This window comes from Rhyacophila brunnea, unplaced genomic scaffold, assembly GCF_057557595.1.
Source record: "Rhyacophila brunnea isolate RB1 unplaced genomic scaffold, BYU_Rbru_1.0 scaffold_92, whole genome shotgun sequence".
Classification (NCBI taxonomy): Eukaryota; Metazoa; Arthropoda; class Insecta; order Trichoptera; family Rhyacophilidae; genus Rhyacophila; species Rhyacophila brunnea.
In genome coordinates, this window is record NW_028233364.1 from 227,279 (window position 1) to 245,597 (window position 18,319).

An 18,319-nucleotide genomic window follows, 5' to 3' on the forward strand; every position below is an offset into this window, starting at 1 on the left:
CGAGTTTCATAAGATATGCTTTAAGTAAAAAAACAATTTTTATTGGAATTTTATTGTGAGGTATTAAGGGGTATTACTGCAAAAAAATCCCGTGACATGGTTTTCTGATTAAGAATGATTTGTTTTGGTAATAAAATGCTCAATTTTAAATTTTTTGTATCACTTATTAAACAAAACCTTTCCGGAAATAACACCAATATTAACTATATCTCTTTTATAAAAATTTTAAATTTTCAACTGTTTATCTCATTTATAGAGCACCTTCTATTCATAGGTAAATGATTGCGGTTCATAATATTTATCAATTAATACGATTCATCGAGATATATTGGTTTTACCGCGTAAATTCTAGATTATTCGCTATATGCAGCACATAATCCCTATAACTAAACTACCACACCACAATGGAATCTATTGAAACGATCTTTATAGCATGTTATACCTAATTTTTTGTTTTATGTCTGAAATAAGATGAATCTCTTAAATTATAGAATTAGAAGGTTGTGGATTTTTTTTAATTATACAGATAGGACTCCAATTGAGCTTCACTAATTTATTTCTTGTTTTCAACATGTTTATTTTTTTTATGGGGCCGTTCGAAACTCATAAATCTGTCATATATTTAGAAAAATATCGCGTCTTTATTCCGAAAACATAACCTCACAGATCTGATATCAAATTTTTTTAATATGACTTTTGTTTCTATTTCCCGGAAAATTTCATCATTATTCATGTCGATTTGATCAAATAAAAATCTAAAATGAATGAAACTATTCAAATTGTTTTTGTTTTTAAATCATACGAAAAAAACCACAATACTTTATATCTGCATTATTTTCCATTTGAAAAAAAATAATCCAATTCTTATTTCAGATTTATGTGTTTTAAAATAAAAAATCCAGGAAAACCCATATATTTAACAAGAAAAGATGTTAAAGTGTAAAGGAGACGAATAAATAGTAAATTAACTAGCATAAACACTACACTATATTGCTGAAAATAAGCAAATCTACAAGAAATAAAAAAAGATTATTTACTAAATAAAATGTATAGTATGGTTCGAATGCGTATTAAAACAAAAAAAATTAAGGGGGTGGAATTTAAACAGAAATAAAACATATTTTTACTGTTTAGATCTTTAAAAAAAAATTATATCTAAGGAAATTACTTATATTTAATGATAAATAAATAATTTTATATATAAATTACAATTCAATTTAGAAGAATAAATGAAAAAAAAACATGTAAATAAATATTATTTATGCTAGAATATTATTCAAAAAAATCAAGAATTGTGTTGGATACGAGTATATAATCGAACTATTGCAATGTGTCTAAAAAAACAAATTTCACATTTATTCTTATTTAATAAAAAAAAATTAAGTGATTTTCGCATATATTTAATGTAAAAAACTCGAAAATAAACATAAAATTCCATTTCATACATCAATCAAATCATAATCTAATTTTATGGATAAAACTGAAAAAAAAAATCATTTTATGTAAATTATTTGAATATTATTATAAATGCTTTTAATCATTATATATGGTGGCTTTATATATTAATAAAGTTTGGATATTATTAAAAAAAAAATCAATAAAGGTATTTTTATTAGATGGCATGTTATTTATTTTATTGTATTTGGCGTATCTAATGTTTCACAATATCTCTTATGCACTATTCATAATTATTTACAAATTTTTTTTGTTGATTTTAACTGATGATATTCTCTGTAAAATAGGGCAATCATACTAAATACATTTTACTTCATTTTTCGTTTTATTTTACATAATTATTCCTCCATGATATACGTTTTTTTTTTATATTTATCTTAAACTGCAATTATTTTGAATTTGAAAACATTTAAATAATATTAAATATTGAATGATCTAATTGTAAGCTTTTCTTAAATTAATTTCTAACTTCGAACTAAATATATTTTTTTAGATAAATTTACTTTTTACCCATATTACATCAATATTTTTCTTTTAATTCATATAAATAAATTATATTTTTACTTAAGATATTAGTTTATGTGCAACATTCCAAACGTGATTAAAGGCCCCTCAAATTTATTTTTCGTTTTTGATTTTAAACTGGCTTCTTTTAATTGTTCTTGTTTGATTCAAACCACCATATTAATATATTCTAGCTTTAAATAAAATTTTTATTGTTTAGATCTATTAAAAAAACCTTGTAAGTAATATTAAGAAAAGGAAAATCCATGTGTTAATATATTCAAACAGGGGTCAATTATATCAAAAGGAGAAATTAAAGTTATAAAGACAAATTTCAAGTGAAAAACGGCTTCAAATAACATAAATTTATCCAATACACTAAAAAAAGATCCAAAAATCAAAAAATTGAAAAAAAAGTTTAGATATATAGGAATAAAGGTCGAGGAAACTATTTTAGCACAAATACACACAATATTTGCTTATTCACTAACGACAAAATTACATTTTCAATGCATTGAATATTTACCAGACTTTGAAATTTGAAAAATATGCCTTCAAGCCTGTGTTTATTTATGAAGGCTTGTATGAAAGTAAAACCACCGGAAGTATATAATATTTTTATAATGCTTTTTATCTTTTTTGATTTTATAGAACACATTCATTATTGGTTTATGACAACATTGCTTTTACACCATAAATTATATGGTCAAAAACCAATATTAAATATCTTTTTGAGCTTTACCATTTATATTAAAATCCCCAAATGTCTTTATATTTATTTTAATATGAGTTTATATTGAAAATGTATATGTTGGGCAAAATTTAACATCTTATTACCTTTTGATGAAGAAAATTTTTTCGTGCTCTGATTTAGTATATAAATGGGACCCTATGATGTTTTTTTTTCGAATTTTAATATTTTTAGCGCTATAATCTATTCCCTTGTGATCTGCTGATAAATATTCTTATAAGAAGGTTTGATTTCAGTCAGAGTTTTATCTCTTTTTTTAATATAGTAGTTATTTTCATATTTAAATTTGAAAAAGTTAAGTAAGTGGCGTATGATTTTAATATTCGCATTTAATTAACGAATTTAAATAATCGAAGGTTCGAATTCACTCACTCAAAAGCATTGATTAATTACCAAATTGTCAATTTATACCGCCTGATGTAAGAGGGATACAGAAAACACCTTTATGCAGGCCCACAGAAAAAGAAAGCTCTAATTATTAAAAATAGATTTGATGTGAACCATAAACGACTTTACTCAATTCTAGAACTCCAGTGCAAGTAATCCAAGCCTCTTTGGTATGATGAGGATGTTTACCCGTAGCGGTGACTTGATTGACGTGGTTGATACCGTCAAACTTTTCTATAGATCTTTATTTTTTATTTATGTATTAAATTTATTTTTATCAATTCAATCTATTAAGACGTGTTCAGTCCATTTCGAACATTGCACAACTCCTTGATGCATCTTTCGACACCTTCACCTGATATATCTTGATCAACTGCTCTTATTCTCTCAAATGAGATGAGTTCAAGTGTCTTGCGAAGTGTGAGAGCTTGCATGTATGCTTCTAATTTGTCATGGATTTATAACTCCTTAAATTTTTTTGATGGTTTTCTGAATAAAAGTTTAATTTAATAACTATAGTTTAATAATTATAGCTTCACTTCTTTATCACAACACGAATAAAATACAAGTTTTTGCTGAAACTAGTCAAATTTTGATTTTTATAGACACACAACGGGAAAAAAGTATTATTTAAATGTTTATAGTAGAAAAGAATATATTTAGTACACCTTTTGCATAAATCGTGGCAATATTTTATGATCATCAAATAAAAATACAAAATTTTAAATGTTCTAGCTGTACAATAGCAAATACGTGTAAATATGGTTTATTCTAGGAAATAAATAGATAGAGTCTTTGCATATATTCTGGTTCGCAGGGCATTAAATTCTCATATTTTTTTTTATAACTTTATTGCTCATAACTTACCTATGCATGTTCTCTGAATATTTTATTAAAATTTTTTTGTCAAAATTGAAATTTAAGCAATAATTACAATATTAGGAAAAGAAAATACAGCTATGTTCTGATCGCATAGGTTTCTAATATTAAATCATTTTTTAATTATAAATAGGCGAAGAATTCGATTATGACCAAATAAATGTGACATAATGAATTCAATACATAAATTTTCATCCATATTTTTATTTTCTATTCCACATAAGCTTATTATTTTATATCCAGAGTTGAAAATTTCATTAATGCTAAGTTTATACATTTAAATACAATATCTGCTCGAATATGCTTAATATAAAACACTAAAAATGCAGTAACTGCAAGATAAAGCCATTTTGATTTTTTTTAAAGTCAAAAAAGCTGTATGCCACAAAAAAAACTAATATTGAACAACATGTAATGATCTGTCGTTTTCTTTGATATGATGTTAGGGCATGACGTGGAAAAACATACGAATAATTTAATTTATATTAGATATTTAGAGAATATTTATGGAAAACTTATTTTTTTTAATATTAAAAAATTTAGAGAAAGATGATTAATTTGATTAATAGATATTTATAAAAATCAAGTTGAGTGCTATTGTAAATAAATATAAAAATTAAAAATTGATTTTAAATAAGGATGTTATAAATAAATATACAATATCATAAAAACAAAGCCAATTTTTTTATGAATTTCTGTTCTAGGAATTTTAATCGCTCGAAATATATTGAAGATCGGAGGTCTGATTTTATATATTACAAGATACGTTTTTTCTTCAAATCGTATAGTAGTTAAAAAAATATGGCAAATTTTATGGATTGTTGGTGTATCAATATGGGATGGAGACAGTATTAAATTATATAAGTTGTTCTAATTAATTCAGGCGTATATATTTAAATACTTTATTACTTTAATTTAATGTAAGCAAATTTGAAAATTATTGTCAAAACCGAGATGATTTATCAATCATTGGTCAATGCACTTTTAACGAAAAATAATGTGTATATAACAACCAAATTATTGCAAATATGCTGGTGAATAAACATATATTTGGTCATTAAAAATTAATGTATATAATAGAATAACTTCTGTTGAAATAAAAAAAATTCAATAAATTTGACAGCAATTTTTGTGATTTGGTTTTTAATGAATATATTATATATTATTATGATTATTATTAACTTCTAAAGAAAGAGTCTTTGATGTATGTTTTGAGCTCGTCTACGAACATAATGTCATCTATTATTTTGTGTCTTATAAGTCTGAACGGACTATCGTGCAAAGCACAGAATTCAGCTGCCATTTCTGCCGCTGTTTCTTTTGTAAACTCTAAATTGTTATTTTTCATGAATTTTTTTCTTTCCTCTTCTTTAAATTTGAGGTTGGCAATCGCATTGGGCTCCATTATTCCTATGCTGCTTCTTGGGTGACATATTATTCTTGTTTTTTTGCTTATGCTCTTGTCAAAAACGACCCATGAGCCACCTCTAACTTCACCGCCGGGTGGAATGTATATTAAAATATTTGTTTTACATTTTCCTATATTTTCTACAATCAAAGACCCATATTTTAAAATATTATTTTCCATTTCCGTCTTTCCTCCAGCAAAACCCTTAAAATTTGCAATTATTAAAATATCGAGTCCTTCTTTTTCGAAGTCGCTTATTCCCTGTGCTATCTTCTCTGATGAATCTGGAAATAGAACATTTTTGGTAATTTTATTTCCATTATATGAACTATTTGATTCTGTGGCCAGTATTCCAATACTTGTGTTGTTTATTTTTCCTCTAGCGAGTATTATATTTGGAGCAAAAACCTTTTTATATTCGGTAAATGTGTTTTCATCTAAAAGAAACTCTAGAATCTCCCTTTCATTAAATATTTCAGAATGTTTAACATCTAAAATTTTTCCTTTAAAATAATTGGCTAAGTTAACAGGGTTTCTATTGGTAGTTATACTGCTGTAATCACAAATCTTACTATTTACATATTTATCAATATCATAATCTTCGATAGCACTATTTTTAATTCTATAATTCATACAACCTTCCAAGTTTATATTGGCCTTTATTTCGATTTCATTAAAATCTTTATAATCCACATGCATATCATCACGACTCTTTTCCTTTCCAGTGCCTTTAGCAAGGTCATTATCACTAGAATTTTTATTGTAGTTATTATTGCTGCAATGCACTTTATTATCTGTACTATTGCATAAATTTCCGTTTCGATTTATATTTTCACTTCTACTGTAGTGGTAGTCGATCCATTTACATATTTCTTCAATACCTTCATAGTCGTTCATTACTTCTTTGTGATTATTCCCGTTTTCATTCATAATACCACATCCTCCGATTTCTTCGTTGTTTTTGTATATTTCAGATTGTAATATTCTATTTATTGATTGATACCCAGTTAAGAGTATCGAAGACTTTACTTTTTGAATTATTCTTTGTCCAAGTTTGTTTACATATGCACCTATTCCTACGCTTCTTCCCGTAACATAGCTTATGAAGAGGATTTCTTCATAAGCTATCCGTGTTTCACTTGCTATAAGCCCGGAAAATGAGAGATTCTCGGCACCAGAGTCCGAGTTTCCATATATAGCTAATAATTCACCATTTTCGCCTGTAACTATACCCATTTCTTTACTATGGCTCGGGTTCTTATTTTTAATGCTTTCATTATCTTTGTGTTGTAGAGTCTTATCTCCCGTCATTTTATCTTGATTTACGGTATCTTGTAGTTCCCTATTACCACGGGCTTCTTTTTCGCTTTGAAGTATTCCATTGTATGTGAATTTGTTCTCCCTATATATTAATTTCTCTTTTAATTCGTTGTCTAGACCTATACGTGCCCCAGAATTACATGAAATAAATACAAATGGTGTTTTTTCTTTTCTTGCCTTACGTAGTGTTAAAGTATAAAATATATCCTCTAGAACAGCAAAAGATCCATTCTGAAAAGCAATATCATTTTGAATTATAATGAATTTTACATGATAGTAATGAATTATGAATGCTCTCATGCCAATTTCAATATCTTTTTGTTCTGACAATCCATATTTCTTATTGTCAAATTCAAATTCATTTCCGTTAGTTGAAAGAAATATTTCTTTTATCTTAATAGCGATCTTTCTCGCATAATAAAATATACGAATGAAGTAAATAAAATCATCTATGAGCATTGTGTTGTTTCTTCTAGCAATTTCCCGCGATTTTAGTGTATTTTCGCTACAAACTAATGACATAAAATCATTCTTTACAAATTTGTCTGATTTTTTCCCTGACATCTGTAAATTACAAAATTTACCTTCACTCTTTTTATCATTCTCTAGGGCATTTGATTTTATATTTCTATTATCAGATTTTCCGGTATCTGTGCATATTTTTTTATTGAAACTTTTGTTTAGGTATATTCTTGAATCTATAATACCGCCTTCATTCTTAGATGCATAACTATTTTTATATAAATTCGTATTACCAATGATTTTTTTACCACATTTATAGGGTTCTTCGTGTTTGTATATTTTTCTATTCTCGATATGGTATTCAATGAGCTGTGATCCTTTGAATATTTTTTTCTCTAGTATACCCTTTTCAACACTATACTGAAGCGTGTATTTGCTATCACTCCTGAAAATTACTTTGCAATCTACCACCCCATTAGTAATGTACCCTTTTGAGTGGTAAAAAACACAATCGTCTGTTATCATATTTACATTTTCAAGTGAAAGTTTTATCTTTCCTTCAACTTCAATGATGAAGGAGCTTTCTTTGATTTTGTATTTTAGATTGTTTATTTTAAGTGAACACAATATCTGTTTTATTGCATGTGAAAGATTACTCGCATCAAGGATCGAGTTTCCGCTATGTGTATCTATTTTATAAAGAACAACAAATCGTTTATCGACTAAAAATATACAAAGATTTCGGAATATATCCTTAAAGATAATTTTTTCGTCTGTGAGATATTCAGAAATCCGATCACTTCTTTTAAGGGTGGCTTCTTCTGTATGATCATAATTATTAACTTTATTATTTTTTCCATGTTCAAAATGATCACTACTTTCAGAATATTCTTGATTTTCATTGCCTAATTTGGCATTAATACCAATAGAAAAGCTATCATTTTTTTTATAGTAAGCATATCTCTCTTTAAAAGCGTCATCATTCGATATATTACTCTGTGTAAGCTTTTCTGTATATTCATTTCGATGTGAGTGGATTTTCAAATATCTATCAAATTCTGTATTTAGGTTATTTTTATTGTCATCTAAGCTGCCAATAGAATGTTCTGTAGTGTTTTGATTTATATTTAAGAGAATATTTCTTATGGGAATATCACTCGTCGAATAGATATTATTACTAAAGTAGGATACAAATGGGGACGCATTATGTGTATAAATGTATATGTTTCTCTTTTCTCTTTCCTTTGGGCAGTTATAATGTATGAATATTTGTTCTTTTTTATGGACATTAGAACCGGCATTCATTTCTTTTGTTGTAAAACAAATATCATCACAGTAAAAAAAAATTCCTTCTAAAACACAATGTTCATTTTTCTGTAAACATTCAAAGTGTACACCACTCATGAAACATGGATCTTTATTGTTGTATTTCATGGTTCCATCATCTGAAATTCGTTTCCCGTTATGTTTTTCGCGCTTTCTATCAGTAATTTGTTCTGTCGTATCATGTGAACTATTTTTATTGCAATATAATCCCCGTTCCTTTTTCTTATTATCGATAATTTCGATTTTACTGTGCGAAATATTATCGTTATGGGAATTTTTTCGATCGTCATCAATTCTTAGATGGTCAAATATTGTACCTAATGTATTTTTCAAATATTTTTTTATCAATATATCTTTTCCATATTCTAATCTTTTTAATGCAAATAGTATTCCCTCCTTGTAGCAACAATTCTTATTGATGAACTCTTCCACATCTTTTTCACCTACGCCTTGGCTGTAATGAAAATTTGTTGTTTTAAACTTATATTCGCAGAGATGTGTTCGAAGAGTTACAAACAAATTGTACACTTCATTGTTCAAAATCTTTTCTAATATAATTCTATCTAGAAGGGAAAGAACTTCTATTAGAGAATCATGTATTTCTAGAACATTATCTGTTTTGAAAAAATTATTTGCCTTTTCAAGCACGATGTTTATAAATAATAATATTTCCCTTGTGATTTCCTTAGATCTATAAAATAAGTTCATTGTCTTGTATATATCATCAAATGATAGGTTTTCAATAGAACTAAACTGTGTATAGAAGAATTCAGGCAAACAGTAGCCATCGAAAATAGGAAAGAACCTTTCACAGTATATAAAACTATTTTTTTGACCATGTTCTATTCCTTTTCTATTTTTGTCATGAGATGTTTGGGTTATATTTTGTTCCACAATTTCAATTGATTTGAGATCAATGGTAAATATTTCACTAAATTTAAATCCTTTTTTATTTTCCTTTTGCTCCAATCCATCTTTGGTATGTACTATTGCTATTTTTTCCCCTTCCTTTACAATGCTATTCTCATTCTTGATTATTTCTATTACTCCATTGAGCGGGGATTCGATTGTCATCCGCATTTTCATAACCTCAATGTCGTAGAGCTTGGTTCCTTTTTCCACCACTTGGTTATTCATTATATACATCTTTATTAGTTTCCCATCTGTTGGTGCAGTTATAGAACATTCAATTGAGTTTAGGCTAAAATTATATATGTTATTAGCTGTGTGTAGCACGAAGTTTCCTTCCTTTTCAATGAGTTTCGCTGAATCAAAACCATATGAAGTAAAAACAAAATATTTTCCGCTTCTGTCTATAAATGTTACTTGTAGGAATGTGTTATTCATCTCAAGAATATACTTATTTTTATCTACCATATATGCAGCTATTTTGTATATATTTTCTTCAAATATAAATTCAAGATTATTATACGCCCCAGTCAATCTCAATGCATACAATACTGCATATGTAACAAAAGGCTCAATATTGTCCGAATAATTAGATGTCTTGGCAAATTTCGGCATTTTACTTATTTTGGTGATTTTTTGTAAATTATCTTCCACGCCGTGCTCAAAATCATTCAAGCGATTTATTTGGGGAAAATTCCTAGAAGATTTGTTTTGGATGTGTGTTTTTTTCTTATACTCTTTTATTCCGTTTTCAATTTGCGCGAAATCGGCCCCATATCCTTTGGTGTGCCAAATTTCTTTGTTTAAGATACAATCATATAAAACATCAAGAGATTTTATGTCCGTTTTCTTAAAAATCTGCATAACTTCTTCTATTGTTTTTATATTGTATTTGTTTTCTTTAAAGAAATTGCTTTGTATGAGATTTATGGTGAAATCTATATTTGTGTGGATTCCCTCGACATGTGTATCTTTTAGAATTTGAACCATCGATTTTATGCATTTTTTTCTTGTTCTTTCTTTGACAAAAATATGCCCAAACTGTGAATCATTATATTTTCCTATTTCACCGTGATGAAAGATAAAATATCCAAATGCATTAAGAAAACTGGTACTTCCAATATTTACAGATCCAGTGACTGGAAGGAAATCTTTCCATGGATTTTCTGCGTATATTCTGACTCCCAGTACATGAGATTTACTTTTATGTATTTTCAATTTAGTCAAATCCTTTCCCGTAGCGATTAAAACTTGTATTTTCGGGATGTTGACATTATATTTGATCTCTGTTACGGGATGTTCAACTTGGATTCGCGTATTAACTTCCAGAAAATAGTAATTCACTCTAGTACATAAGAATTCAACCGTAGCTACACCTTCATAATGGGATTCTTTTATAAGACTAACAGCATTTTCTTTCATTTGAGAATAGAATGGAATGTGAATTCCCTCGTCGCAGAGACTTTCCTCAATCAACTTCTGATGTCTTCGCTGAAGAGTACAATCTCTACCCCCCAAACAAATTACATTCCCGTGTTTATCTCCTGCTACCTGAATTTCAATATGACGTGCTTCAGAAATATGTTTACAAATCAATATATCACCACCACCTTCGAATCTTACTGATTCATAAGAATCAATTAAGTCCTTTGCAGTGTATATTATTCTTATTCCTTTTCCACCACCGGACTGAGAAGTCTTTAAAATAACTGGATACCCATTTTTATTACCAAAAAATAACATTGAGTCTTTCATTTTATCTTTATGTATTGCATCTATCCCACAAATACTTTTCCCTGTATTTTCAGACTCACAGAAGCTTTTATTTATTATGTCTTTTACATTTTTATGTTCCACATTGGCGTTATCATGACTTTCACTGGTTTCATTTGTGTTTTTATGTTCAAAATTTATAGTATTTAAACTTTCATCTCGACTATTTTTGTCTTTTTGCTCATCCAATTTATTATTACCAAGATTTATTTTGCGCCTGTCATCGATAATCACCTCTTTTTCTTTTGTGGGAACAAATATGATACTATGATCATAAATACCATTTGTGGTTTCACTCGTTTTTGATTGTATACTCCTCTTTTCTTGATCTTCATTATTCGCACCTCCCCCAAATATAAATTTTCTGAATTTAAGAATAGATAATTCAACTTCTTGGAAGTCTTTACTCTTCATTCTTGATATGTAAAAATCAACAATTGAGTCTCCATATCGCTTCTTAGCCTCGGCTATCAGGTCTTTGTTTTTTTCCTGAAGGTCTAAAAATCGTTTGTCATTATTTTCGCTTTCTGTATTATCTTGTTTTATATATCGGAAAACCCTTTGAACATAATTTATGCTTTTCTCAATTCTATTTATAATTTTTGATTGTTCTGGTGCAGTCTTATTTTGAATATTTATGGAATTAATTGGATTTTCTTTTGATGAAAAAAAGGGGGAACTGTATGGGTCTTGTTTTTGAGGTACTAGTGGTGCATTGATAGTATCTAAATTTATCTCTTCGCCATTTTTGTTTCCAGAAAAAGAAATAAAATCATTATCTTCCACCTTATTCTCTGCACTGGGGTTATCAAATGATTTATTCGCACAAAAAGATGGTAAAACGCCATTCATTATCTTATCCTCTGTACCAGGGAACTCGATTGAATTGTCCCCATAAAAATTTGGCGAGAAGCCATCGGCCACCTTATACTTTGTACCGGGGGGCTCGAGTGGTTTAACATCATAAAAATGTGGTAACTTGTTGTCTTTTTCTCTATTAATTTCCCTTGAGCTCGTTATATTAGGCCGGCTTCCCAAAAATGATAACAAATCGACCTCGTTCAACTTATTATCTCCACTAAGCTTCTCAAATGGAACAACAGGAATCCCAATACGCTTACATAGAAGATTAGAAAAATACTTATCGCCTAAAACCATCATCGAACGATAACTTGGTCCAAGAAATCCAATGCCCTCCTTATCTAAAGCCTTTCGAAAATCACTATCCTCTGAAAGATAGCCCCAACCAGGCCACACAAAATCAACTTCATATTTCTTCGCGACACCAACTATAACATCAATGGAACTAAAATTATGCTGTGCCAGTCCACTATTAAGTAGTTCAAAATGAAGTAAGTAGCGGATGTAGTTCGAATTGAGATCTTCCTGTCTCGCCACTCCAATAAAATCTACTTTTAATCTTGTCTTACGCAAACTCATCATAAATTTGAGTGCTGGTAGACCATTATTTGCTACAAGAATTCGCATTCTCTGTTTTTTAAATTCCTTTTTAATCATTAAAGTTTAATTTCTGTCTCTTTAGTTTTAAATTGTCTTTTCACTTGCTTTTAATTTCTTTTAATGCCGATATTCGTCTAAAATATTTACTATTGCTACTTTTTTAGTCGATGTTTTCGTTTTTTTTTAAATTATATATGTTTCTTGTTTATTTCTATTTTATCTTTTTGTTTGCTTTTTATCTAATATTTTTTATTTGTTTCTATATTATCTTTTCTGTTTGTTTTATATATATATTCCTTACTTACTTGTTTTAATATGCTTTATTTTTGTTTATTGATCTTCTTCTATATGAATATATTGATTGTTCTAGTTCTTAATAAAATTATTTCTTGTCTTTTTTATATAAATATCTATGTTCTGGTTTCGCAAGTTTTATTTTAGTCTTATGAGCTCGTATCTAAAACTGGTATACTATTTATTCTATAAAATTAAATATACTTTTTCGTTAAATTTCTATAATTGCTCTTTTTATATACAATATTAAACTCCCTTCTAAATATCTGACCTATTGTATTATCTTCTTTCTAAACTTATGTAAGGGATAGTAAACAAGAAAAATTTCGTTTCTCGAATCAACAATAAACAAATAAAGATCAATCTTCATAAATAATTATTGGTGCACATTGAAACCAATGAAAGTCTCATCTTGCTTAAAACATTCAGTAGGATTCGATAAAAGATACCTATGATAATATATCTATCTATGATTTTATGTCATTTGTACCAAAATGGAATACGTGTAGAGATTAGGCCAGAACAATTATCGCAATTTAATTATGTTTTGAAGTTTTATTTGGAAATAAATTGATAATTCCATGTTTTGAAAAATATACATGAAACTTAAAAAGTTAATGAACAGCTGTAAATAAAGTATTAAGTCTTGTATAGCAAGTTAGTCAACTTTTTACGTTCTATAAATAAATATAGTACTTGTCTGATTATTTCTGGCGATTTTTATATTCTATTAGAAACAGATTTTTTATTTTTATCTTTCATGTGTATTTAGACCAATCAAAATAAAACAAAGTATTTGTGGGCTTATGATAGACTCTAAAAAGCTCTATTATTGGAAAAATTAACAAGATTTAAAAGATAAACTAACTATACTTAGCATTATAAAACACAAAAACTATATTTACCAATAAAATTATAACCGTTTAAGCTTAACTAGCCCTACACAATAACTTAAGAACTAGCACTGAAAAGAAAATTATAATGTTTTAAACTCAAATTAACTAACTATAATATCAGAAAACACAAAAATCATAATAATCCTTTTTTCATAAACCAATTAAATCAAAAAGTACCATAAAATAAATAATTTATACGTGATTGACAAGTAATATAAATTTGTGTTATTGATGAACTTTTCCACATAAATTTCTTCGAAATTATATTTTTTATTTACAGGGTCGGGGAGAGGTACCTAAAACATACATTTTCAAAAACTATGCGCCAATTATTTTGTCGAAAGAGCCTTAATATTTTGAAATATCTCTTGGATTTATGCTTGAGAATATAAATTTTTTTATTCTAGCAAATATTATATTACATTTCTTGTAATGGAATTTATTCTCAATAAAAACAATCAAAAATAATATGTTCTTTTGGTTATAAAATATTTATTAAATTTTGTAATTAAACAGTCTTGAAAACATAATGATCGAATAATAAAAATAAGAAAGTAATAATATTAATCCGAAATCGGAAGCAATAATTAAATTCGAAGAGTAATAATTATTAAATCAAAAATTATGATCAATTGATTCGAATGAAAATATATTAAATAAATGATCAAAATATTAAATCAACTAAATAATTTACAAAATTGATGGCTAATTCTGATTCTAAAACTACAAAATAATAATTAAAATAATTATCATATCTGATATGTGGCTAATAAGAAATACCATCAACTTTTTAAGTCTATTTGATTCTGTCATTAATATTACCACTAAACATCAAATGCATTTTGAGTAAATAATTTTGTACTTTTTAAAGTTTTAAAATTTGGATCGTTAGATATCAATAAAAAAAAATATATGTTTATCGCCAGAACATAAAAATAATATTAATGTCTGAAAAGCGCCTTCAATCTAATATTAAAATTATAGACTAAAATTTAGTTATTATATGCTTGTATTTAGTTGAAAATAACCATAGTATTGTAACTGTGACCACTTGTAATTATTTTAAATTTATAAAATTTATTCATAGGATCATAACAGAGCTCTAGACCCTTTAGAAATAAATTGGTATAGGGAGATTGGTTGTATAAATAAATTTATTAGAAATTTTTATAGATCATTACAAAAAAAAATTTGTTTTTTTGATAGCCCAGGAGTAATAATTTTTGCTAATTTTATATATGGATTAATTTCGGTACTGTAATTTTAACTTTTCTCTTCAAGCATAACCTGATTAATTTCTCGTAGTTACATCATATACATAATCTTGGCCACATCCTCTTTTTTAATATTTTTTTTGGTACCTCTTCTCTTCTTAAGACTTATTAGTTAAAAAAACTTCCTCGACTTTATAGTTTGCATATATGGGTCTATTTGGCTAGTGACTTCGAGTTCTTGGTAATAATCTATAATATCATTATTTTTTATTTATGGGTAAAGTTTCTTTTTATCAATTTTATCTATTGAGAAGGTGTCAGCCCATTGGGAACATTACACAGCTCCTTGATACATCTTTTGTCATTTTTCCCTGATCTATATTCATCAACTAATCTTCTTCTATATATAATATCATAAATTTATATACAGTAAATTGTATTTTTAAATTATTCAATAATTTTAATTAGATGAATATTACTGTACTTAGGTGTAATAATTTATTCGCGGCGAAATATTATAAATAGGGGCGAAAAGTATTTGATTATATCTGTGGACTTAAGAAGGTTGTGATTATCTGCAAAAATACGATATCTAAATTTATAAAAAAGGTGGAAATATAGATAGCCGCGTTTAACAGCTTGTTACTATAAATTTTTCCGATTTCATGAATATAATTTCTAGGTTAATTTTCTATTAAATATCAATAATCTGACGTTTATTGACTCGGATGCTAGAATTTTCTCAACATATCATAATTAACAATACCCTTTTAACATATGAATTGCAGCTTACCTGTAATTAATATCCTTAGATTAATAATCAAATTCGATATAGCTTGTGTTTTTTTGTAAAAAAACCGATTAAAATTCTCATAATTTGAACTAGCTTATTTTAAGGTCAAATAATCATTAAAACTAATTTATAAGTTTTTAGTATATTTATTCAAATATTTTTGTGAATGATAATGAGATTATACCTCTCGGCTATTCATTAAATTGCACACATATTTTCTTTACATGTTAAAATTATATTGAATATTTTTCTAGCTAGTTTGAAGAGACCATTTTTTTAACCTTAAATAGGAATAATATTTTTTATCTGCTTTTATTTTTTTTGATTTGTTTGTAGATGTAATTAGATTTTGCTTCTAATTTAAGTTTTTTGATTATTCCAAATCTATGCTTCTTGAATAGAAAAACTGCATAAATTTTGGACATAAAATAAAAACTCAATTTAAGATATAACAGTGTTCATTCAGAAATTTAGGTCCAAACCGATAATGCTTTTTAAAATATAAATTTATCTTTTTTTAAAAAAAGAAACGCCAATACTGTAGGCATTGTAATCGAAATTAATAAAATTAATTATGTCTTCTTAATAGTTTACTTAGAGCATTTATTTATATTATATAAGAAAACTATATGAATTTTTGATTTTTTCAATTTATTGTATTATAACAATAAAAGAAAATAACTGTGATTTTTTTAGCTAGTTTAAAAATAAAACTTAATTTTGTAAATAGATAAACTGTTCAAAGTCACAATAAAATAAGACATAGATCTGGTCTCTTTCGCCAAAAACGATTTTTTTGCTGGATTTAAATAAAATCCAAAAAAATGAATACAATATAAAAAAATAACTTATGATATATGAATCTGGTATATATTTTAAAATTGCAATTTGATTTTATCAATTTATTAAAAATTGTTGTGTTTTTTTACACATGGTCTTTTAGGTATATTTTATCATTTAAATATCATAAATTTTTAATTAAAAACTAAATGAACTGCTGATTTTTTATATATACTTAAGTCAATAAAATAATGGTTTTTTAGGCCTTTATTAAAACCCTATTTTAATTTTATATGCTTAATGTGAATAACCATTATATCTTATAAAATATAATCTTCCATTTATAAATTAAATTAAATTTTATAGTGCCAATTTTTATAATCTTCGAAAAATTTATGATGAATCTACACATAACTTGCTAAAAAAAATCAAAATAAAAAACAATAATTAAATCCTATGCAGCAAAAGGCATTAGATAAAATTTTAAACATAATTTATATTTTATATTGTCAGAATAAAAAAAGGTATTTGCACACATGATCAAGTTTATAGAAAGCAAACAACCTAAATAAAAATGTTAGCCGCATCTAACTCTTCAAAAATTAAATGAAAATATATTGTTGTCAAAATTTGTTTGCATATTATAAATAATTTTCTTTGTGAAAATTTTCCAATATTGAAATCATACAAATAATCATTTTTTGTAATTTTGTTTATTAATTTGCTTTAATATAAGAATACCCTTTTTGGTAACTATTTCAAATGAAAAAGCCAATTTTTTATTAACATTAAAAAAACGAGACAATTGTATTATATTTTAGTATTTTCCCGATAATTTAATTATCATAAATTATATTTAATAGATGCTTTTTTTAACCAAGTTATTCAAATTTCTAATATTAGGTATATTTGAATGCCTATAATCAGGTCTAAGGGCAAAACCTACCGATTTTTATCTATTATATGAAACAGAAAAAAATATTAGCACTTCCAAAATCAAGCACTAAATCTTTCTTCTTCTATTACCCTGATAGCAGGAAATTATATATTAATTTCTTATAATCCAAAATTATATCATTTATTATTGCATATAATACAAAGCTTATAAGAAGAATATTTTACTTTTAATTATTAATTCTGGTATAAAATCGAACTAGATTTGATTGGAATCATAACAAGTAATTTTTTTGTTATTTTACCTAAGTAAAAATGCTTTTTTCAGATGTCAATCGATTTATGTCTAATAGTATACTATCAGATATAAAATTATCAAAAAAAATTAAAAATTAAAACATCTGGATAAACCTCTTGTAAATTAGAAGCCCTCAAATCTTTATTTCTGAATTCAAAGTAAATTAAATGATTTTTCAATGAATTATTTTCGTATAAATCAAGCAACCATCTGTCATTATATAAAGGTTTGAATATACAAATTTTTTAGACCAAAAAGATTACGTTTCGTAAAAAATCTATTATATTTAGACAATTTTACACTTTGACGCAGTAGGATATTATACGTAGCAAAATTAGCAAGTTTAAAAACATATATCGCGCAAATATTAAAATATAAATTTATTATTCAAGCCGACAGATTCAACTTAAATATGAATAGGGATCATTTCTTATCACACCATTTATAAGGCAATGAAAATTGTATAAATCATGTCATAGAATTTCTGATTCTTGAGAAAATGATCATAACGAAAA